This window comes from Chiloscyllium plagiosum, unplaced genomic scaffold (assembly GCF_037043375.1).
Source record: "Chiloscyllium plagiosum isolate Xiang-an unplaced genomic scaffold, Cpla_swu_hap1 HiC_scaffold_17, whole genome shotgun sequence".
Lineage (NCBI taxonomy): Eukaryota > Metazoa > Chordata > Chondrichthyes > Orectolobiformes > Hemiscylliidae > Chiloscyllium > Chiloscyllium plagiosum.
Window position 1 is genome coordinate 4,551,729 of NW_028270155.1, and position 20,788 is coordinate 4,572,516.

A 20,788-nucleotide genomic window follows, 5' to 3' on the forward strand; every position below is an offset into this window, starting at 1 on the left:
GTAGCCAACAAAAAGACAGGCATAGCTGGGGCCCATACGTGTGCCCATGGCTACCCCTTTGGTCTGGAGGAAGTGGGAGGATTCAAAGGAGAAATTGTTAAGGGTGAGGACCAGTTCGGCCAAACGAATGAGAGTGTCGGTGGAAGGGTACTGTTGGGGACGTCTGGAGAGGAAAAAACGGAGGGCTTGGAGGCCTTGGTCATGGCGGATGGAGGTGTAGAGGGATTGGATATCCATGGTGAGGATGAGGCGTTGGGGGCCGGGGAAACGGAAGTCTTGGAGGAGGTGGAGGGCGTGGGTGGTGTCTCGAACGTATGTGGGGAGTTTCTGGACTGGGGGGAATAGGACAGTGTCGAGGTAGGTAGAGATGAGTTCAGTGGGGCAGGAGCATGCTGAGACAATGGGTCGGCCAGGGTGGTCAGGCTTGTGGGTCTTGGGAAGGAGGTAGAACCGGGCAGTGTGGGGTTCCCGGACTATGAGGTTGGAAGCTGTGGATGGGAGATCTCCTGAGGTGATGAGGTTCTGTATGGTCTGGGAGATGATGGTTTGGTGATGGGGGGTGGGGTCATGGTCGAGGGGGCAGTAGGAAGAGGTGTCCTCGAGTTGGCGTTTGGCTTCAGCGGCGTAGAGGTAATGGATAAGAGTAAACCAGGTGGGAACACTCACTGCCAGTTGGGCTACAATGGAGAGGGGTTGGAGGTAGACGGCATGGTCACAGTGTCAAAGGTTACTGACCATTTGAAAAGGTCAAGGAGAGAAAGTTTACCTTTTGCCACAGTCTCACTGGGTGTCATGTCGTGATTTAAACTGTGACAATGACTCAGAGATAGTTTCCAGATCACAAAGTAATTCCTTTCCTTTTTTAAGTGACATACATTCTTTAAATATACACTGCCTGTTTCTCACTCAGATTTAAAAGTTTGTGTAATTTTATACATAAAACTTTTGAATCATAATTTTTCTCTTGATGACTGTGTAGGCTGCCTCAGACACTGCCCAGTTTTGGCTGATCTGGTCTTTTGATAGCTGTATTGTTCTGTATGCAGCCTAAACACGAATATCACACACACTGCAATTTTGTAGAACTAGGAGCAGGAATAGGCCATTCAGCCTCTTGACTCTGCTATTACAAAGGCTGAAGCCATTGCCTTCAGAAACCACCCGACTACATCGCGGTCTCAGTTTAAACCCTAATCCATGCCTTTGTTCCCTCTAGTCTCGAATATTCTGATGCATCCCTGGCTGGAATCCCACATTCTATCCTCAATAAACCTAAGTTCATCCAAATTTCTGTTGCCTATGTCTTACATTACATGGCACTCATCTCTCACCATGTGCTTACTGATGTACATTGGTTCCCAATAAGTAACATCTTGATTGGAAATATCTATCCTTGCTTTTGAATCCCTCCTGCTTCCTTATCTCTGTAAGCTCCTCCAGAACCATGATCCTCCTCTGTCCTGAGAAGACTGGTCTGAATTGTGGGGAATGTTTGTGGCCTAAGGGATGTCCGAAGTTCCTCGGGATTGTTGGGGCAGAGCAAAAGTTTGAATAAGATATCAGAAGAATTCCCAAATCCCATGGAACAGGAATTGTGTGGGCACTGGGAGAAGTATTAATAAAGTTTGTGATACTCATGGTAAAATAGCCAGCAGCCAGTCAATGTACACATTACCTGTTGTGATGAACTGGAAGGTGATCGATAGCTAGGCAACTTTACCCAGTGAGGGCTATGACCTTGGGGACATGCAATGGGATTGGTCTATATTTAAGGTACTTAGGTGATATTAAAGGAACCCAGTCCTGTGATTTCCCCCACTTTGAACAGAAGCAGTAATCTGCTGTTTTCTGGTGGATTACTTGCATTGAAAGAATGAGGAAGACTGAACCAGTGTTTGTTGTTCTAATATAAAGTGAATGAATTGATGGAAACTATTGGAAAACGTTATAGGTGAATATTCCATTCACACTGGCATTTGATTTCTGGATGAAATCCCAAGCCTGTGATTCTGATGTTTGTTTCAGTGATCTCAGCAATCCTAATCAGTAACTGTCAGGTCATTGGATCTCCTGCATCAAGTTTTCTTTTGAAAGGATTTTGCTCCCTCTGGTTGAGAGATTCACATTCTAATCACTAAAGTAAATACCTCCTCATTAACTCATTGGATTTATTCATTACTATCTTGTCTTTATGGTCCTGACATCTGGATTCTTCCATATTAGCCCTCTCCAACCCACTCAAACACTTAAACACCTTCAATCAGTGCAAAGGAAAAGGCCCAACCTGTTTAATCTTCTCCCCGGAGGTAAAATCTCTTCAGTTTTAATATCCTCAAACTTGTACAGATCCCCAAGAATAGTCCCATTACCTCAGGAATCCAATGCCCTGCACCATCTCTCCAGCCACACATTCATCTGCTCTATCTTTTTCTTTCCATACTCACTGAAGATTATAACCTTTGAAGTCCTGCTAACTCCCTAAAGTCTGCTTGCAGGGCCTCATTTCTCTTTCTTCCTATGTCATTGGTCCCAGCTTGGACCACAACCTCAGGCTATCCATCCTCCCCCTTCAGATTACCTTGCAGCAAGTGTGTGACCTTCTTGCGAGGCAATGTATCATCCTGGAGTCACATTTCTAGCTGAAGAAATGCCTATCTACTCCCAACATTAAGTAATTGCCACCACTGTTCCCCTGCCAGAGCACAGTTTGCAAATGAGATACCCTTGAATGGGTAAATGGAGATGCAATTAGGAGTTTCTCTCAGTATCTCCCCATCTCTCTGCAGGTCACCCTCTCTGTCTCTCTCTCTCTCTCTCTGCTTACACTTCCCAAAGCTACAAGATGACCCTGCTCTGAAATGTACAATCCACGATGCTGTCAGCCTCAGGAATTCACCGCAATGTCCCAAGCTAAAGCTCAGTCTCCAAAACCTGGAGCTGGAGCTGTTCCACTCGGAGGTACCACCTGCACGAGATTACCTGGGCCAGCAGCAGCATCCAGAGAATCCCAAAGTACAGAATGTGAAGCTGGGCTAGAGTTCCCTAAACAGAACAAACTCAATTGATGATGGACCTTTGGTTTTATTGGTTTTATGTCTTAAGCATAGACTCGAGAAATCTTATTCTTGTATATGTCCTGAGTTCCACTCATCTCCTAGGAGTGCAGGTTCCTTGAAATTGGAGTCGCAGGTAGATAGGATAGTGAAGAAGGCATTTGGTATGCTTGCCTTCATTAGTCAGAACACTGAGTATAGGAGTTGCGATGTCATATTGTAGCTGTACAGGACATTGATGAAGCCACTTTTATAATACTGCATACAATTCTGGTCTCTCTGCTAAAGGAAGGTTGTTGTGAAACTTGAAAGGATTCAGAAAAGATTTACAAGGACATTGCCAGGGTTGGAGGGTTTGAGCTATAGGGAGAGGCTGAATAGGCTGAAGCTGTTTTCCCTGGAGTGTTGGAGGCTGAGGGGTGACCTTATAGAGGTTTATAAAATCATGAGGGACATAGATAGGGTAAATAGGCAAAATCTTTTTCCCTGGGGTGGGGGAGTGCAGGACTAGAGGGCATAGGTTTAGGATGAGAGGGGAAAGATTCAAAAGGGATCTAAGGGGCAATGTTTTCATGCAGAGGGTGTTGCATGTATGGAATGAGCTGCCGGAGGAAGTGGTGGAGGCTGGTTCATGAATGGGAAGGTTTTAGAGGGATATGGGCCAAGTGCTGGCAAATGAGACGAGGTCAGATTAGGATATCTGATCAGCATGGATGAGATGGACTGAAGGGTTTGTTTCTGTGCTGTACATCTCTATGACTCTATGATTCTATGTTTGTGACTCATCTGTCTGCTTCTCACCTCGCCTGATCCTCCATCAACAGTCAAGCAACAATGATATATTTCCAAGTCAGGATGGTGAGTGGCTTGGAGGGAAACTTGCAGGATGTGGTGTTCCCATGTATCTGCTGCCCTTGTCCATTGAGATGGTAGTTGGATCACCCACACACCTGGGTTTTGGAAGGTGCAGTCTGAGGATCTTTGGTGATTTTCTGCAGTGCATCTTAGAGATGGTACACACTGCTGCTACTAAGCGTCAGTGGTGGTGAGAGTGGATACTTGTGGATGTGGTGCCAATTAAGTGGCTGCTTTGTCCTGGATGGTGTCAAGTTCTTGATGTTTTCGGAGCTGCCCCCATCCAGGCAAGTGGGGAGTATTCCATCACACTCCTGACTTGTGACTTGTAGATTGACAGGCTTAGGGGACTCAGGAAGCTAATTACTCACTGCAGGATTCCTAGCCTCTGACCTACAATAATGTCCTTGAGCTGAAATGACAACCATCTTCCTTTGTGCCAAACATGACTCAAACCAGCAGAGAGTTTTGTCCCTGTTTCCCATTGACTCCAGTTGAGCTCAGGCTGTTTGATCAGGGATAGAGAAATTAAGGTGAACATTTAGCACAGTCTATTGTAGGCTGCTCCTCTGCTTACCGTGAATGAAGTTCTGTGTTGTGAATTCATCAGGCTGGTATCTCACTTGTACATAGCCCTGTTATCTTGTTCAACAAATAGTTGCCAAGTCACAGGTGATAGACAAAGTAACAAGTGAATGTTGTGTCTATGGAAGATGAACTGCCTGATTGTTTGTTTCTGTCATTCATTCTGAATTAGGTGAAGAGGGATTACAGCTGAGGCTAATGGTGCACTTTATCCCTTTGGGAGTTTGTTTCTCTGCTGAAGTGTAAATGGGATTTGATTTGGATTTATCAAAAAGCCCAGGAACAGGGGATGCCGGTGGGAAGTCCAGGAGAATCGGAGGGGTGGGGTGGGTGATAGGTGGGTGGGGAAGTGGGTTTGTGATGGATTCCTGATTCTGGGATAACATGGGGATACTGTCTGCCAGTGGGAGGAAGTTAATTAGGCTGATCAATTAGCCACTTAGAGTCAATTATCCCAGAGCCTTCTGGGATTTAGTGACAGCTCAGGAGTGTAATGGGTATTGCACAGTTTTTCCAAGGGCTTTTGTCCGAAACGTCGATTTTCCTGCTCCTCGGATGCTGCCTGACCTGCTGTGTTTTTCCAGCACCACTCTAATCTAGACTCTGGTTTCCAGCATCTGCAGTCATTGTTTTTACACAGTTTTTCCAAGCCTCCCGAAAATCACTCAACCCCCAGGACAGACAGTATTGTCCACTGCTCATGATCAGGAGCACCTTGCCCTGCCATTGTCCCCAGTCCCTCTCCTGTGACCTCCCTCCCTGTAACCTCCCGCCCCCCCCCCCCCGCCGTCACTGGTCACTGACGTGTGTCCTGGGATAATGTCTAGCCTCAGTCAGCGGCTTCCTCAGTGATCCTCCCTCTGTCATCACCTCAGCAGCTCCCTCAGTGATCCTCCCCTGTCATCACCTCAGCAGCTTCCTCAGTGATCCTCCCTCTGTCATCACCTCAGCGGCTTCCTCAGTGATCCTCCCTCTGTCATCACCTCAGCAGCTCCCTCAGTGATCCTCCCTCTGTCATCACCTCAGCAGCTTCCTCAGTGATCCTCCCTCTGTCATCACCTCAGCAGCTTCCTCAGTGATCCTCCCTCTGTCATCACCTCAGCAGCTTCCTCAGTGATCCTCCCTCTGTCATCACCTCAGCAGCTTCCTCAGTGATCCTCCCTCTGTCATCACCTCAGCAGCTTCCTCAGTGATCCTCCCTCTGTCATCACCTCAGCAGCTTCCTCAGTGATCCTCCCTCTGTCATCACCTCAGCAGCTTCCTCAGTGATCCTCCCTCTGTCATCACCTCAGCAGCTTCCTCAGTGATCCTCCCTCTGTCATCACCTCAGCAGCTTCCTCAGTGATCCTCCCTCTGTCATCACCTCAGCAGCTATGTTGTGTACTTCGAGTGCATAACAAAGATCAAGTGGGGCCCCCTCAGCACACAGCAGACCATTCAGCCCACATGGGGTGTGTTGGTGATCCCATTCCATGTGAACCATATCTTGCTCCTCTTCTTCCTTGAATCCATCGAGCTCTCCTTCAATTCTATTCTCCTTGAGGATTGATTCCAACTTCCTCTTAAAAGCATCAACATTATTTACCTTTGATCAAAAGTTCCACATTCTCATGACTCTCTCAGTAAGGATATGTCTCCTATTGAGTTATTAATGACTGTTATACATTTATGCTCCTTGCTTTGTACTTCTGCCCCATTAAGGAGCTTCTTTGTATCTACCCCTTTAAACTGGGTTATCATTTTAGTCATCTTTATCAAGTCACTCCTAAACTGATCTGGAGAAGAGACAAACCTTTCCTGAAAGTTATAAGCACTGAGTTCCAGTAGCATCTTTGTAAATGCATATTCACGCCTTGTCCAGAGCTCCTACATCAGTTTTGTCCATTCAACTGACACGTTCCTTTGGTGCTGTGTTTTCCAGGTAATGAATTCTCAGCCGTGATCCCAAATCGCTATGCAGTGACCCCTGCTGGAAAATGCTTGGATGTGGCATTGGCAATGGCGAGTGGTTGATGTTGAACCAGATGTGGGCACTTTGGTGAAGTGCCAGAGCTTAGCTGGCCCCTGGGAAACTTCCTGCAAGGTCACATGGCACATAGGAGAGGGCAGGGAGGTTTCCTGACTGTGGGCGTGTACTGGACATGGTCTGCTCCTTGTGTTATCCTGGTCAGATAGCTGACAGTAGTAAACTCCCATTCCTGCTGGAGTTAGTGCTTTAAAGGGATGAGAGAGACACATTGAAGACTCAAAAAGTTAAATAAACCTGCCCTGATCAGGTCAGTACATTGTGATTCATCAATTATGCAACAAAATCATGATAGATGCACAGGCAGTTAGATCATTAACAATGTTCAGTCATAAAACTCAAATGGCTGCATATATATCTCTATCTCACTGAGAAAAGAAGGTCTTCAGAGACAATGGGAAGGAAACATAACAATCCATGGGGAACAGAGAGAGAGCAACACTGGGGAAAATCCATTGTTTACTGGAAACATTTACTTATAATCCAGAAGGCAGGATCTTGTCAGAGCATGTCCCTGTTTTTAAATAACACATTATCCTGAAACCTCTTAAAATTACAAATGATGACTATCTGAAATGTGGTGAATGTTAGCAAGAATAGAGTGGCTGATTTGCATATAGAAATCAGAAACTTCACCTGGATCAACTGGTGATTTTGTGGTGATTTTGGCCCTTGGCACTGGGTAAATACCCCTGGCTTATACCCCTGGCACCTTTCACAACCCACGTAAAAACAAGTACCCTTCACAATGCAGCACCAGATCACCGGCCACATTAACGACACAAGACCCTGACCTTCCAGCCCAGTGACCTGTTACCAGGCTGGAGCAGACTTGGTCCTGGAATAAACAATGAAGTTGGTTGGTTGTACAGAAGTCCAGCTCTTGTTCTTGGACTCAGTCCAAGTCCAACTTGATGGAGGCTGTGGGATGAGAGAGTGTCACTACATTCACTGTCAAAGCTCCCCCTTGATTACCAGGGAGATGTAATTGAGCTTTCAATGCAGAAACTCCAAATGTGTCAAAGGAAAATGTTTCCTTTTCCTTCTCCCCCTGACAGGGTTCCTCTCAGAATCTGTCCCCAGAAATTCTATACATGGCAATACTTTTGTGTTGCTAATTTGTACCGGCACACATTTCTGTGGGGCCAAGGAGCTTTTCTTCAGAAGTGGGTCTGAATCAGTTGTATTGGCAGGCCATGAGTTTGCGTGGTCTCCTGTGCTGTAGGATTCCAATGGGAAAGAACAAGAAAATTGAGATTAGTTATAAAACTAGCACAGGCAAGTGAGCCAAATGGCCTTCAGTACTGTCTTAGCTGCCTGGTGAAGTTCCATTATGGTTTCACTGCGGGGATTCACTGTGGACAGTTAAGGATAAAGGTGCTTAAGGATTATTAGGTTTTGTCCCATTTCCTTAACTTGAAATATTCAGGTCAAGGACAAATTGCACCTTGATATTCATCCTGGACCTGGCATCAGCCTGTGAACCTGTGCACCAGTGCAATCCTGCTCTGATGATAGCATGTGTAATAAACCCCAACCTCTGTCTCCTAGCCTGGACTGATCACAAAATCAGTTCTGAATGAAGAGTCATATTTGACTCAAACATTAACTGTTTCTAGCTCCACTGATGCTGTCAGACCTGCTGAGTTTCTTCAGCAATTTCGGTTTTTACTTCGGATCTCCAGCATTCACAGTTGGCTGCTTTTGTTTTAATATCAAAACTCATTATGCCTGCAGAGGTCCTAAAAGCCACAATCTGTCTCCTAAATTGTGCAATGGGTTTTGACCAGAGGAGTGGAAACTCACTTGTTAATTTAAATGGCTCACCAATGGGCAATGTTATTTGATCAATATTCTTTTGCATTGTGAAGAGATTTCATTATACACTTTCTGAACTTTTGAATCTGATGTTAACATCCAAGCCAGTCTGGTTCTGTCACCAACAAAGCAACAGGCTCCAGGTTACCAGCTCAGCCTCCTCCAGTCCTGCTCCAGGAAAGATGTTCGGACTCACTCGAAAAGCAAACGAGAGCAATTCCTAGTGAGGCAGCACTATGCTGCATCATCTCCAACTCTGAAGGAAATCAGCCATTGGGACTCACTGGAACTTTAACTCTTTGGTGCAGACGCCTCTCCTACATGTGGATCAATTATTACACTTTTAGCTTTACAACTCAGAGATGTGAGACATTTTACTTTCCTGTGTCGTTCATGTGAGTGTGTGGTGAGAGAGAAATTGTGTGTTAGTGGATGTGTGTGTGAGAGAGTCTGTGTGAGTATGTCTGTTTATGTGTGTATGAGAGTATTGTGTTTGAGGGTGTGTGTGTATGTTTGGGGAATGTGTGGATGTATGTTTGAAGGTGTGTGTATATATTTGGGAGAATGTGTGGGTGTATGTTTGAGAGTATGTGTGTATGTTTGAGTGTGTAATGTGTGTGTATGTTTGAGGGTGTATGTATATGTTTGGGGGGGATGTGTGAGTATGTTTGAGGGTGTGTGTGTGTATGTTTGAGGGTGTGTGTGTGTATGTTCGAAGGTGTGTGTGGTATGTTTGTGGGGGATGTGTGTGTATGTTTGAGGGTGTGTGTGTTTGTTTGAGTGTGTGTATGTGTATGTGCGAGGGTGTGTGTATGTGTGTGGTATGTTTGTGGGGGATGTGTGTGTATGTTTGAGGGTGTGTGTGTATGTTTGAGTGTGTGTATGTATGTGCAAGAGTGTGTGTATGTGTGTGGTATGTTTGTGGGGGATGTGTGTATGTTTGTGGGTGTGTGTATGTTTGTGTGTGTGTATGTTCGAGGATGTGTGTGTGGTATGTTTGGGGGTGTGTGTGTATGTTTGGGGGTGTGTGTGTATGTCTGAGGGTGTGTGTGTGTATGTTTGAGGGTGTGTGTATGTTTGAGGGGGTGTGTGTGGTATGTTTGGGGGATATGTGTGTATGTTTGAGTGTGTGTGTATGTGTATGGTATGTTTGGGGGGGGATGTGTGTGTATGTTTAAGGGTGTATGTATGTTCGAGGGTGTGTGTGTGTGTGGTATGTTTGGGGGGGATGTGTGTGTATGTTTGAGGATGTGTGTGTATGTTTGAGTGTGTGTGTGTATGTGTATGTTCGAGGGTATGTTTGGTATGTGTGTATGTTTGAGGTTGTGTGTTTATGTTCGAGGGTGTGTGTGTGTGGTATGTTCGAGGGTGAGTGTGTATGTGTGGTATGTTTGGGGGGGGATGTGTGTGTATGTTTGAGGTTGTGTGTTTATGTTCGAGGTTGTGTGTGTGTGGTATGTTTGGGTGTGTGTGTGTATGTGTATGTTCGAGGGTGAGTGTGTATGTGTGGTATGTTTGGGGGGATGTGTGTGTATGTTTGAGGTTGTGTGTTTATGTTCGAGGGTGTGTGTGTGTGTGGTATGTTTGGGGGGGATGTGTGTGTATGTTTAAGTGTGTGTGTGTATGTGTATGTTTGAGTGTGTGTGTGTGTGTGTGTGTGTATGGTATGTTTGTGGGGGATGTGTGTGTATGTTTGAGGATGTTTGTATGTTTGTGTGTGTGTTTGGGGGGGGAATGTGTGTGTATGTTTGAGGATGTGTGTATGTTTGAGTGTGTGTGTGGTTTGTTTGGGGGGGATGTTTGTGTATGTATGAAGGTGTGTGTGTATGTTTGAGTGCGTGTGTGTGTGTATGTGTATGTTCGAGGGTGTGTGTGTGGTATGTTTGGGGGGTATGTGTGTGTATGTTTGAGTGCGTGTGTGTGTGTATGTGTATGTTCGAGGGTGTGTGTGTGGTATGTTTGGGGGGTATGTGTGTGTATGTTTGAGTGCGTGTGTGTGTGTGTATGTGTATGTTCGAGGGTGTGTGTGTGGTATGTTTGGGGGGTATGTATGTGTATGTTTGAGGATGTGTGTGTATGTTCGAGGGTGTGTGCGTATGTGGTATGTTTGAGTGTGTGTGTGTGGTATGTTTGTGGGGGATGTGTGTGTATGTTCGAGGGTGTGTGTATGTGGTATGTTTGGGGGGGAATGTGTGTGTATGAGGATGTGTGTGTATGTTTGAGTGTGTGTGTGTGTGGTATGTTTGGGGGGATGTGTGTGTTTGAGGGTGTGTGTGTATGTTCGAGGGTGTGTGTGTGTGTGGTATGTTTGGGGGGGATGTGTGTGTATGTTTGAGGTTGTGTGTTTATGTTCGAGAGTGTGTGTGTGTGTGGTATGTTTGGGGGGGATGTGTGTGTATGTTTAAGTGTGTGTGTGTATGTGTATGTTTGAGTGTGTGGTATGTTTGTGGGGGATGTGTGTGTATGTTTGAGGATGTTTGTATGTTTGTGTGTGTGTGTGTATGTTTGGGGGGGAATGTGTGTGTATGTTTGAGGATGTGTGTGTGTGTGGTATGTTTGGGGGGGATGTTTGTATGTATGAGGGTGTGTGTGTATGTTTGAGTGCATGTGTGTGTGTATGTTTATGTTCGAGGGTGTGTGTGTGGTATGTTTGGGGGGTATGTGTGTGTATGTTCGAGGGTGTGTGCGTGTGTGGTATGTTTGAGTGTGTGTGTGTGGTATGTTTGTGGGGGATGTGTGTGCATGTTTGAGGGTGTGTGTGTATGTTCGAGGGTGTGTGTGTGTGTGGTATGTTTGGGGGGGAATGTGTGTGTATGTTTGAGTGTGTGTGTGTGGTATGTTTGGGGGGAATGTGTGTGTTTGTTTGAGGGTGTGTGTGTATGTTCGAGGGTGTGTGTGGTATGTTTGGGGGGGATGTGTGTGTATGTTTGAGGATGTGTGTATGTTTGAGTGTGTGTGTGTGTATGTGTATGTGTATGTTTGAGGGTGTGTGCGTGTGTGGTATGTTTGGGGGGGTATGTGTGTGTATGTTTGAGGGTGTGTGTGTATGTTTGAGGGTGTGTGTGCGTGTGTGGTATGTTTGAGTGTGTGTATGTGTATGTTTGAGGGCGTGTGTGTGTGGTATGTTTGGGGGGGATGCGTGTGAGTAGTCAATAAAGTGTGGAGCTGGAAAAAGCTCAGCAGGAGGAGAAGGAGTCGATGTTTCAGGTTGGAATCTTTAATCAGGACTGGGGGAGGGGAAGGGGATGCAAAATAAATGGAAGGGCTGGGAAGGCATTAGGTGGATGCAGGTAAGAGGTGGCTGTGGATTGGTCAGTGGGAAGAGTGGAGCAGATAGGTGGGAACAAGGATGGAAGGCAGAGTCAGGTAAGGGGGGGGCAGGGTGGAGAGGGTAGGCTGGGCCTGGGATTAGGTGGGGTCTGAGGAGATTTGGAAACTGGTGAATTCAATGTTCAGGCCATATGGTTGTAAGCTCCTGAGATGAAAGATGAAGTGTTCTTCCTCCAGTTTGTGGGTGACCTTGTGTTGATGGTGTGTGTGTGTGTGTGTGTGTGTGTGAACGAGTGAGTGAGTGTGCGTCTGAGTGAGTAAGAGAGACTGAATGAGAGTATGAGAGCAAGTGAGTGAGAGAGAAAAAGTGAATGAGAGCGAGTGAGTGGACTTGGAATATTGTGTACAGTTCTGGTCCCCATATTTCAGGAAGGATTTGGAAGCATTGGAAAAGATGCAGAGGAGATTTACCAGGATGTTGCCTGGTCTGGAGGGAAGATCTTATGAGGAAAGGCTGAGAGACTTGGGTCTGTTCTCATTGGAAAGAAGAAGGCTAAGGGGGGATTTGATAGAGACATACAAGATGATCAGAGGATTAGATAGGGTAGACAGTGAAAGACTTTTTCCTGGGATAATGACATCAACGTGTACGAGGGGCATAACTACAAATTGCGGGGTGATAGATTTAAGACAGCTGTCAGAGGCAGGTTCTTTACGCAGAGAGTGGTAAGGGTGTGGAATGCCCGACCTGCTAATGTAGTCAACTCAGCCACATTAGGGAGATTTAAACAATCCTTACATAAGCACATGGATGATTTTGGTATAGTGTAGGGGGACGAGCTGAGAATAGTTCTCAGGTTGGTGCAATTTTGGGGGCCGAAAGGCCTGTTCTGCACTGTATTGTTCTATGAGTGTGTGAGAATGAGTGAGAGTAAGTGAGTGAGAGTGAGAGAGTGAGTATGAAGTTGTGAAGACTGCTCCAGGTTTGAACGTGTAAATAAAGAATCCTTGTTGAAGACAGTTTACTGTCTGTCACTGTTACATTGACATCAAACAGGGGCTCTGGAAACCTTTTCAAAGTTCATGGACAGAGGTGAGAAGGATAGAGGAAGTCTCTCTCAGGAGAATGTTCAAACCAGTATAAAACCCACATTGACCAGTTGTGCTAGATGTTGAAGAGTGTGGCGCTGGAAAAGCACAGCCAGTGTGGCAGCATCCAAGGAGCAGGAGAGTTGGCGTTTTGAGCATAAGCTCTTTATCAGGAAGATGAAGCTAAATGGCCTGTTTAAGTAAATGAATATCATCTTAACAATGAAAGAAAGAGTTGTGGATGGTCATGGATATATTTCAGGTACTTAAAGAGATCATTTGGTTCATTGCCCTCATACTAGCCCTCTACGGAGTGGTTCAGTCAGTGCCACTCTCTGACATGTCGTCTTTAGCCTTGTATTTCCTTTAAGTGCCCATTCAATTTCCTCTTGAAATCATTTACTGTTTCTCCATCCACCATTCTCCCAGGCAGGCAAGTTCCAGGTCACTCACTATGTCAAACCATTCATCCTCATTTTCTTCCTGTATCTCGAGCCCAGAATCTTAAATCTGTGTCTCCTAATCCTTACCATCAGTTATTGGGAACAGCTTTTTTTTTCTACCTTGTCCAAACCTGTACACCTCTATCCGATCTCCCTCCAAGCTCCAGTGCTCCATGGAGGATTATCCCAGCTTCTCCAACCAAACCCTCTCACTAAAAGCCCTTAGCCCTGGATCCATTCAGGTGAATCTCCTCTGCACCATCTCAAGGAGACTCACATTTTCCCTAAAATTCCTGAATTGGATGAACTTTACAGCTAGGATGTAACCAGAATTTTATAAAAATTCAGCACAGCATCCCTGTTATTGTACCCAATTTTTCTATTTATGAAGAGCCGAAGATCCCATTTGTCCCTTAGCCATTCTCTCAGTATATCTTACCTCCTTGAAAGATCGATGCACTTTCCCAGGTCCCTCTGTCCTTGTGCACTCTTTAGAACTGTATCATTAGGTCTGTATGACCTCACCCTATCCTTTTTACAAAAATACATCATCTCACATTTTTCTGATGTAATTAACTCTGTCTGATCTGCTGGCCCATCAATGTTCTGTTGCACACTTTTAATCATTCTCACTGTGTGAGTCACTCCTTGAAGTTGGTTTTGTCAGGAAAATTTGTAATTGATTTTATATTTCAAGATCCAAGTGATTTTACATCACAAGCAACACAGTGATGCTGGGCACTGATCATGGGAAACACCACTCTGCCGTTCACCAAGACTTGCTGCTTTTCATCCTTAAACCAATTTTTAAAAAATCTAAATGAACATTGACTTTCCTGTTCCACAAGTCTCAATTTTATGATTGAACATTTTTATGTGGTACCTTGTCCAACAGTTTATTAAAATCCATTTTCTGCTGGGGTTAGAATAATGTTTCTTTTACAAAGACCCCTTTGAACTTTTCTCTAGGGCTTCTCTTTGACTTTTGGGGGCTATGTTTTCATTCTCACTAAATCTCATTAATTAGGTGATGAAGTGAAGAAGTGATTTGTATTTGTGCTGACATTGTTTGGAATAACAGAAGTAGAATCACTCATTAGTACAATATCCTCAATAATGATCAACTCTCCATTGAACTTAAAGCTATTATTTCCCTAGACATCAAGGAATTTAAATTTGCACAAGACAACAGACATAAGTTAAATTACTGTTATTTATTTAAAAAATTGATATACACTTCTACACATGAAAAGCCATCACCTCAAACATGTCTTTTGTGGACTGGTGAGGTCACAGCTTAAGCATTTCCATCACCTGCACAAAACTGGAACATGTTGACCAGTTTCTACCCAATATATTGTATCTCAGTTTTAAAGTGAATAATTAACACAGTTCATTACTGTAGGATCTACTACGTTTTTGTCAAACATAGTAACTCCTGATGCTTTAAACCAGAGGTTTGTCTGCAGGTACAGCAAGTAATCAGGAAACCTAATGGAACATTGTGGTTTATCCTGAGGGGAGTTGAATGCAAGAGTAGGGAGTTTATGCTTCTGTTGTACATGGAATACAGTGTCAATACTGGTCACTGTACTTACAGAAGGATGAGGTCAGAAGTCAGATGATACTAGGTTATAGTCCAATGGTTTATTTGAAATCACAAGCTTTCATAAAGCTGCTCCTTCGTCAGGTGAAGTGAACAGAAGTACACAGAACACAGAATTTATAGGCAGAGAGATCAAATGATCGTGTAAATAGTACAAATGATGTGAATGGAGAGTCTACAGGCTGAATAAGAAGTCTCTACAGGTGATCAAAATGCCAGACCGTGTGTGTGACCAAAGTGCCAACAGCTAAATGACAAGTGAAGGGATGGCCTATAATCTGATTAATTGAGGCAGTGAGATAATTACAAAAAATTAAAAATAAGGTGGTGCTGGAGATAAACCAAATGATTGGAATAACATGATAGGTACAGAAGTTCCATGCCAAGGGTCGAACCAAAGTAACAAGTAATCCAAAACTGTACAAACTAATTAAGATAGAGAGATCATGACAATTTATTGAGGTGATGTTGAGAAAACAGGACAGTAAGGAAGATATTATAGAACAGTGTGGTAGGGTCACGTAATGCAACATAAACCCAAGATCACAGCTGAGGCTGTCTTTATGGCCAGGAACTTGGCTATCAGTTTCTGTTGGCAATTCTGCGTTGTTGTGTATCCCGCTGTGGAGGACACTCGCTCGAAGTTCAGAGGCTGAATGTCCCTGACTGCTGAAGTGTTCCCTGAATGGGAGGGAACATTCCTGTCTGTTCTGGAGGTCAGGTTGATGATTGCAATGTTGTCATGGAGATGGGTGGAGCTCAGGGGGGTTTTCTAGTTTCAGTTTTTCTATGTGTCTATTGAAAGATGTTAGCTGCAGTTTGGAGCTGGGAGAGTGATTCCAAGTGGCCAAAATCCTACTGTTAGGGCTCAGGAGGCAATCCCAGAAAGTGGTGGCTCCATATTGCAGAAACCAGTTAGATCCATAAAGAAACCCTGAGAGGCATTAACCATACAGTGCAGCTGAGAAAGGTGTGACAGAACCACCAAGGCAGCAATTATTTAAAGCGGAACTTATAAAAGCTGAAATGGTGCTTTATTATACGGGGTATTAGGCACTTGGGAGCCATTTTAAGAATCCTGAGGAACTTAGTTTCAGGAGAAAAGATTGATTTCTCAAGGTAAGAGCAATCATTGAGGAAATCTGAGTCAGAAAGGCTTTGATGATGTTCCAAAGCTATATCTTTGAAAAGAAAGAGTTGAAATCCCTTGCGAAGGAGACAAGATTTGAATGAGATTCGGTGACTGGCAGTATCACTGATGTCTGAGTGGGTTGCTCAGAAACCCATGGAGCCTGCCTTGTGTCTGCCACTTACAGTGCAGTCTGTCAGGCTGTCGATTACAACTTGTCTGTTAACTTATATTTATCTCATGTTAATTCTGAATGTTAGCGTATAAGTTATATATGTTTATAGCGAGTTGCTTTAGTTTTCCAACTTTGTATAATAAAGATGAGTTGTGAAATCCTGGTGTCTATTTTCTTGCTCTTAGGTTCATTGACACATTTTCTTCTAAAGATCTGCAAAGCCAGACCATAACAAAAATCTGTTTTGTCCAGTATTCTCATAACTGGGATCGTAATCTCCATTTGCTGTTGCCCCACTCCTTAACATTGTTTTGCTTTGATATTGATCAATTAATAAGACCTGTGCTCTCATTTAATGTTGTGAGATTCATTTTAATATTTGATTTGATTTAATTTATTATCATCACATGTATTGAGATTTAATGAATAGTATTATTTTGAGTGCTATCCAGACAAATTATATCTTATATAAATAAATCAGGGTAATAGAACAGAATACGGAATATAGTGTTCCAGCTACAGAGAAGGTGCAGAGAAAGATCAACTCTAAAATATGATAGGTCCGTTCATAAGCCTGATGGCAGCGGGGAAGAAGCTGTTCTTGAATCTGTTGACATGTGTTTTCAAACGTTTATATCTTCTTCCCGAAGGAAGAGGGTGGAAGAGAGTTAACCGGGCTGGGAGGGGTCTTTGATGACATTGGCTGCTTTCCCGAGGCAGTGGGTAGTGTAGATTGAGTCAATGTATGGAAAGTTGGTTTGCGTGATGGACTGGATTGTGTTCACAACACTCTGTAATTTCTTACAGTCTTGGACAGAGCAGTGGCTATACCAAACTTCAAGTTTGTTTCTTACCACTCTGATGCAGGGGTCACTTGACCTGATTGGTGCCTTCTTGTGTCCCCTTTTCTGTTAACTGCTACTTAATTCTTATTCTCTCCTTTTGTTTTAATTTATTTCTGCCTTCCTCTCAACTTATTGTATTGGACCTGGTTGAAGAATTATTTTGAAATGCATTGTACACCCACCATTACAGCCTCTAATGTCCTCTCTATTTCCCTCAACATTCAAGGAGCCATGTTTATGATATCCCAACCTTTCACCCTTGCTGGAATGTACTGAGCCTGAATCTGAATCATCTCCTCCTTAAAGATCACCCATTGTTTCATTAGAGATAGTTTCATTAGAAAACTTTTCCTCTCAGTTTTGAGTTCACCATACCCTGGTTTCTTCATTTCTTTTTATTTTCTGTTGTGTGGGCGGTGCTGGCTGAGCCAACGTTTGGTGCCTACGCCTTACTGTCCTGAAACGGAGGGCAGTTGAGAGTCAACCATATTGCTGTGGGTCTGGAGTCATATCAAGGCCAGACCGGGTAAACCTTCCCACTGAACGAGGTGGGATTTTACAACCAATGGGAGTTTCATGTCACCATAATAGAAACAAGCTTTCACTTCCAGATGTATTAATTCACTTTACATTTCACCGTGTCCCATGTCCCCACAGCAATATCCTAGGCCTCTAGATTGTGAGTCCTCTGACCATACCACTATGCTATTGCCTCCCTGAAAAAGCTGATTCCTGATGAAGGCCTTTTGCCCGAAACGTTGATTTTCCAGCTCCTCGGATGCTGCCTGACCTGCTGCATTTTTCAAGCACCACATTCTCTCGACTCATGGAAAGATTGGTCAAGGAAGTTCTCTGGAACACATTTCAGAAATTCCTCATCTTCCTCACCGTTTGCTTTATTCCAATTACTCCTAATTCGATAAATAGTTAAAGAAAACTCAAAATCTTTGTAGACATTTTGTCCTGGACATTGTCCTTGCTGATTATATTCTAACAACAATCATTGTGAACAAATCACTAGAAATGAGATAAAAATAGAAATTGCTAGAACATTCTGAGGGAGAGTCACTTGACCTGAAATGTTAATATTGATTCTCTCCACGTATGCTGCCAGACCTGCTGAGGTTTTCCCGCAATTACTATTTTTGTCTCTGATTTACAACATTTGCAGTTCTTTTGGTGTTTACTAGAAATGAGATATCTTCTTCAAAACACCCCAAACCATCTTATTTTCCACCATGGCCTATTATCCCATTTCCTACATCTAAAGGCTGTCTTGCTGCCTCATTTCACAATGTGATGCCAAAGTTAAGTCAACAGACATGATCACTGAAGCCAGTCAGTTACATTATACCCTGACATGTCAAAATCAAGCGACAATATAAATCCACAAGCCATTTATAAATGGACAGAATTGCTTGAGATTAATTAAATTTTTTGTGCTTCACGGAATACATTTAATAGAGTAGAATATCATTCATACCCATCCAAGTGTAGTCAAAGCATTGTATCAATTGATTTCTCTCCCCAACCTCAGGTTCCTGAGGATGTTGCAGCCAGGAGGGTGGAAAAGACTAAAAGAAGAGTTCAGCAGCAGGATTGGGCACCATTGCAGATGGTCTAGTGGTCAGTCCTTGTAACAGACAGGATGTAGAATCAGAAGCTGGGCTCAGTATTAATGGGCTCTCTGAGGTTGTGAACAATCTGATTCACACTGAGACAGTGATTGGTCAGGGTGGAGATACAGGGGGGGGGGGGGGGGGGTGCGGTTTGGGTGAGAATGGACATACAGAGCTTGTGGCAGGGAATAGTGACAATTTAGATTACTTACAGTGTGGAAACAGGCCCTTTGGCCCAACAAGTCCACACCGACCCGCCGAAGCATCAACCCACCCATACCCCTACATTTACCCCTTTACCCCACACTACAGGCAATTTAGCATGGCCAATTCACCTAACCTGCACATCTTTGGACTGTGGGAAGAAACCGGAGCACCCGGAGGAAACCCATGCAGACACAGGGAGAATGTGCAAACTCCACGCAGTCAGTCGCCTGAGTCGGGAATTGAACCCCGGTCTCTGGCGCTGTTAGGCAGCAGTGCTAACCACTGTGCCACCGTGCCGCCCACAATGATTTCAGTCTTTCTGATTTTTGGCTGGAGGAAATTGTGGTTCACCCACGGATGAATGTCAGACAAACAATCCGACAGCACCGAGTCAGTGCTGTAATTTAGGAAATGTGGACAGCCAACCACAGCAAGATCCCACAAATAGGAATGAGATCATGATCTGCTTTTCATGACTTTGGTTAAAGGATAAATATGAGGCAGGGCTTTGGAGGGAACTCCCTTGCTCTTCTTCAGAATGATTCCACAGGATCCTGCCAGGATCTTGGTTTAATGAAAGACAGAAGAGCTTTAGGAAAGGCAGCACTCATTTGATTACATGCTCACGTTTCTGGAATAGAATTCAACCACAAACTTTCGGCTTCAAGAGGAAGAAAATTATCCTCTCAACAAGAGGCTCCATTATTCAGCCATCCAGCCACCGCCCAACATTGTGTTGGCCAGTTGTCCGGAGATTGTAACATAAGCAATAGGAAGAGAAGGGAGATGTATGGCTCCTTAATCTTCATTCATCATTTAATAAGGCCATTGGCAGATTCATGATCTCCTCTCCACATTCTCCTTAACCTTCATAGCTCTTGCTTTCCATACAATCCAAAAATTGATTGATCTCAGCTTTGAATAAAAAGCAGAACATCCACTAATGTCTGGGTAGAGAACTTCAAAAACGTTACAACTCTCTGAGAGAAGAAATTTCTCTTCACCTCAGTCGAAAGGTGAGTATTACTGTTAGTTCTAGGCGAAAATGTGTTGCTGGAAAAGCGCAGCAGGTCAGGCAGCATCCAGGGAACAGGAGAATCGACGTTTCGGGCATAGGATGCTGCCTGACCTGCTGCGCTTTTCCAGCAACACATTTTCAGCTCTGATCTCCAGCATCTGCAGACCTCACTTTCTCCTGTTAGTTCTAGGTTCCAGCCTGGAGATACATCACTCAGCATCAACTCTGTTGAGCTCCTTCAGAGTCTTATATACTTCAGTGAGATAACCTCACATTATTCTAACTCCAGAGAGTATAGATCCAATTGATTTAGTCTATTCTCATTTAAGAATCCTCCCTTCTCAAGAATTACTCTTGGGAATGTTTGAGTCATTGCTTGTTGTATCTAAAACTCTGCCAATCCTCAGCGTCACCATCGCTCTTGGACAATATTCTTAGTATCTTCCTTTAACACTATCTTTAACCTTATTCAGTTAAATGACTCTTTCCTTTCATGTAACTTGTATTTCTCATTAGAGTGTTGAATCATTCATAAATTGTGAAATATAGATTTAAATGATTGTTTTTGCTAACCTACTGTCATAATTTCACACTATCTTTGCCAACCTGCCCCTTGAACCAGTCAGAGTAATAGACACACAGAGCTATACAGCATGGAAACAAAACCTTCTGTCCAACTCGTCCATGCAGACCAGATAGCCTAAATAAATCCAGTCCTGTTTGCCAGCACTTGGCCCATATCCCTCTAAACCCGGTGGCACAGTGGTTAGCACTGCTGCCTCACAGTGCCAGAGATCTGGGTTCAATTCCCACCTCGGGCAACTGTCCTTGTGGAGTTTGCACATTCTCCCTGTATCTGCGTGGATTTCCTCCACAGTTCAAAAATGTGCAGGGTAGGTGAATTGGCCACGCTAAATTAGGTGAAGGGTAAAATGTAGGGGAATGGGTCTGGGTGGGTTGCTCTTCGGAGGGTCGGTGTGGACTTGTTGGGCCGAAGGCCTGTTTCCACACTGTAAGTAATCTAATCTCTTCATATATCCATCCAGATGC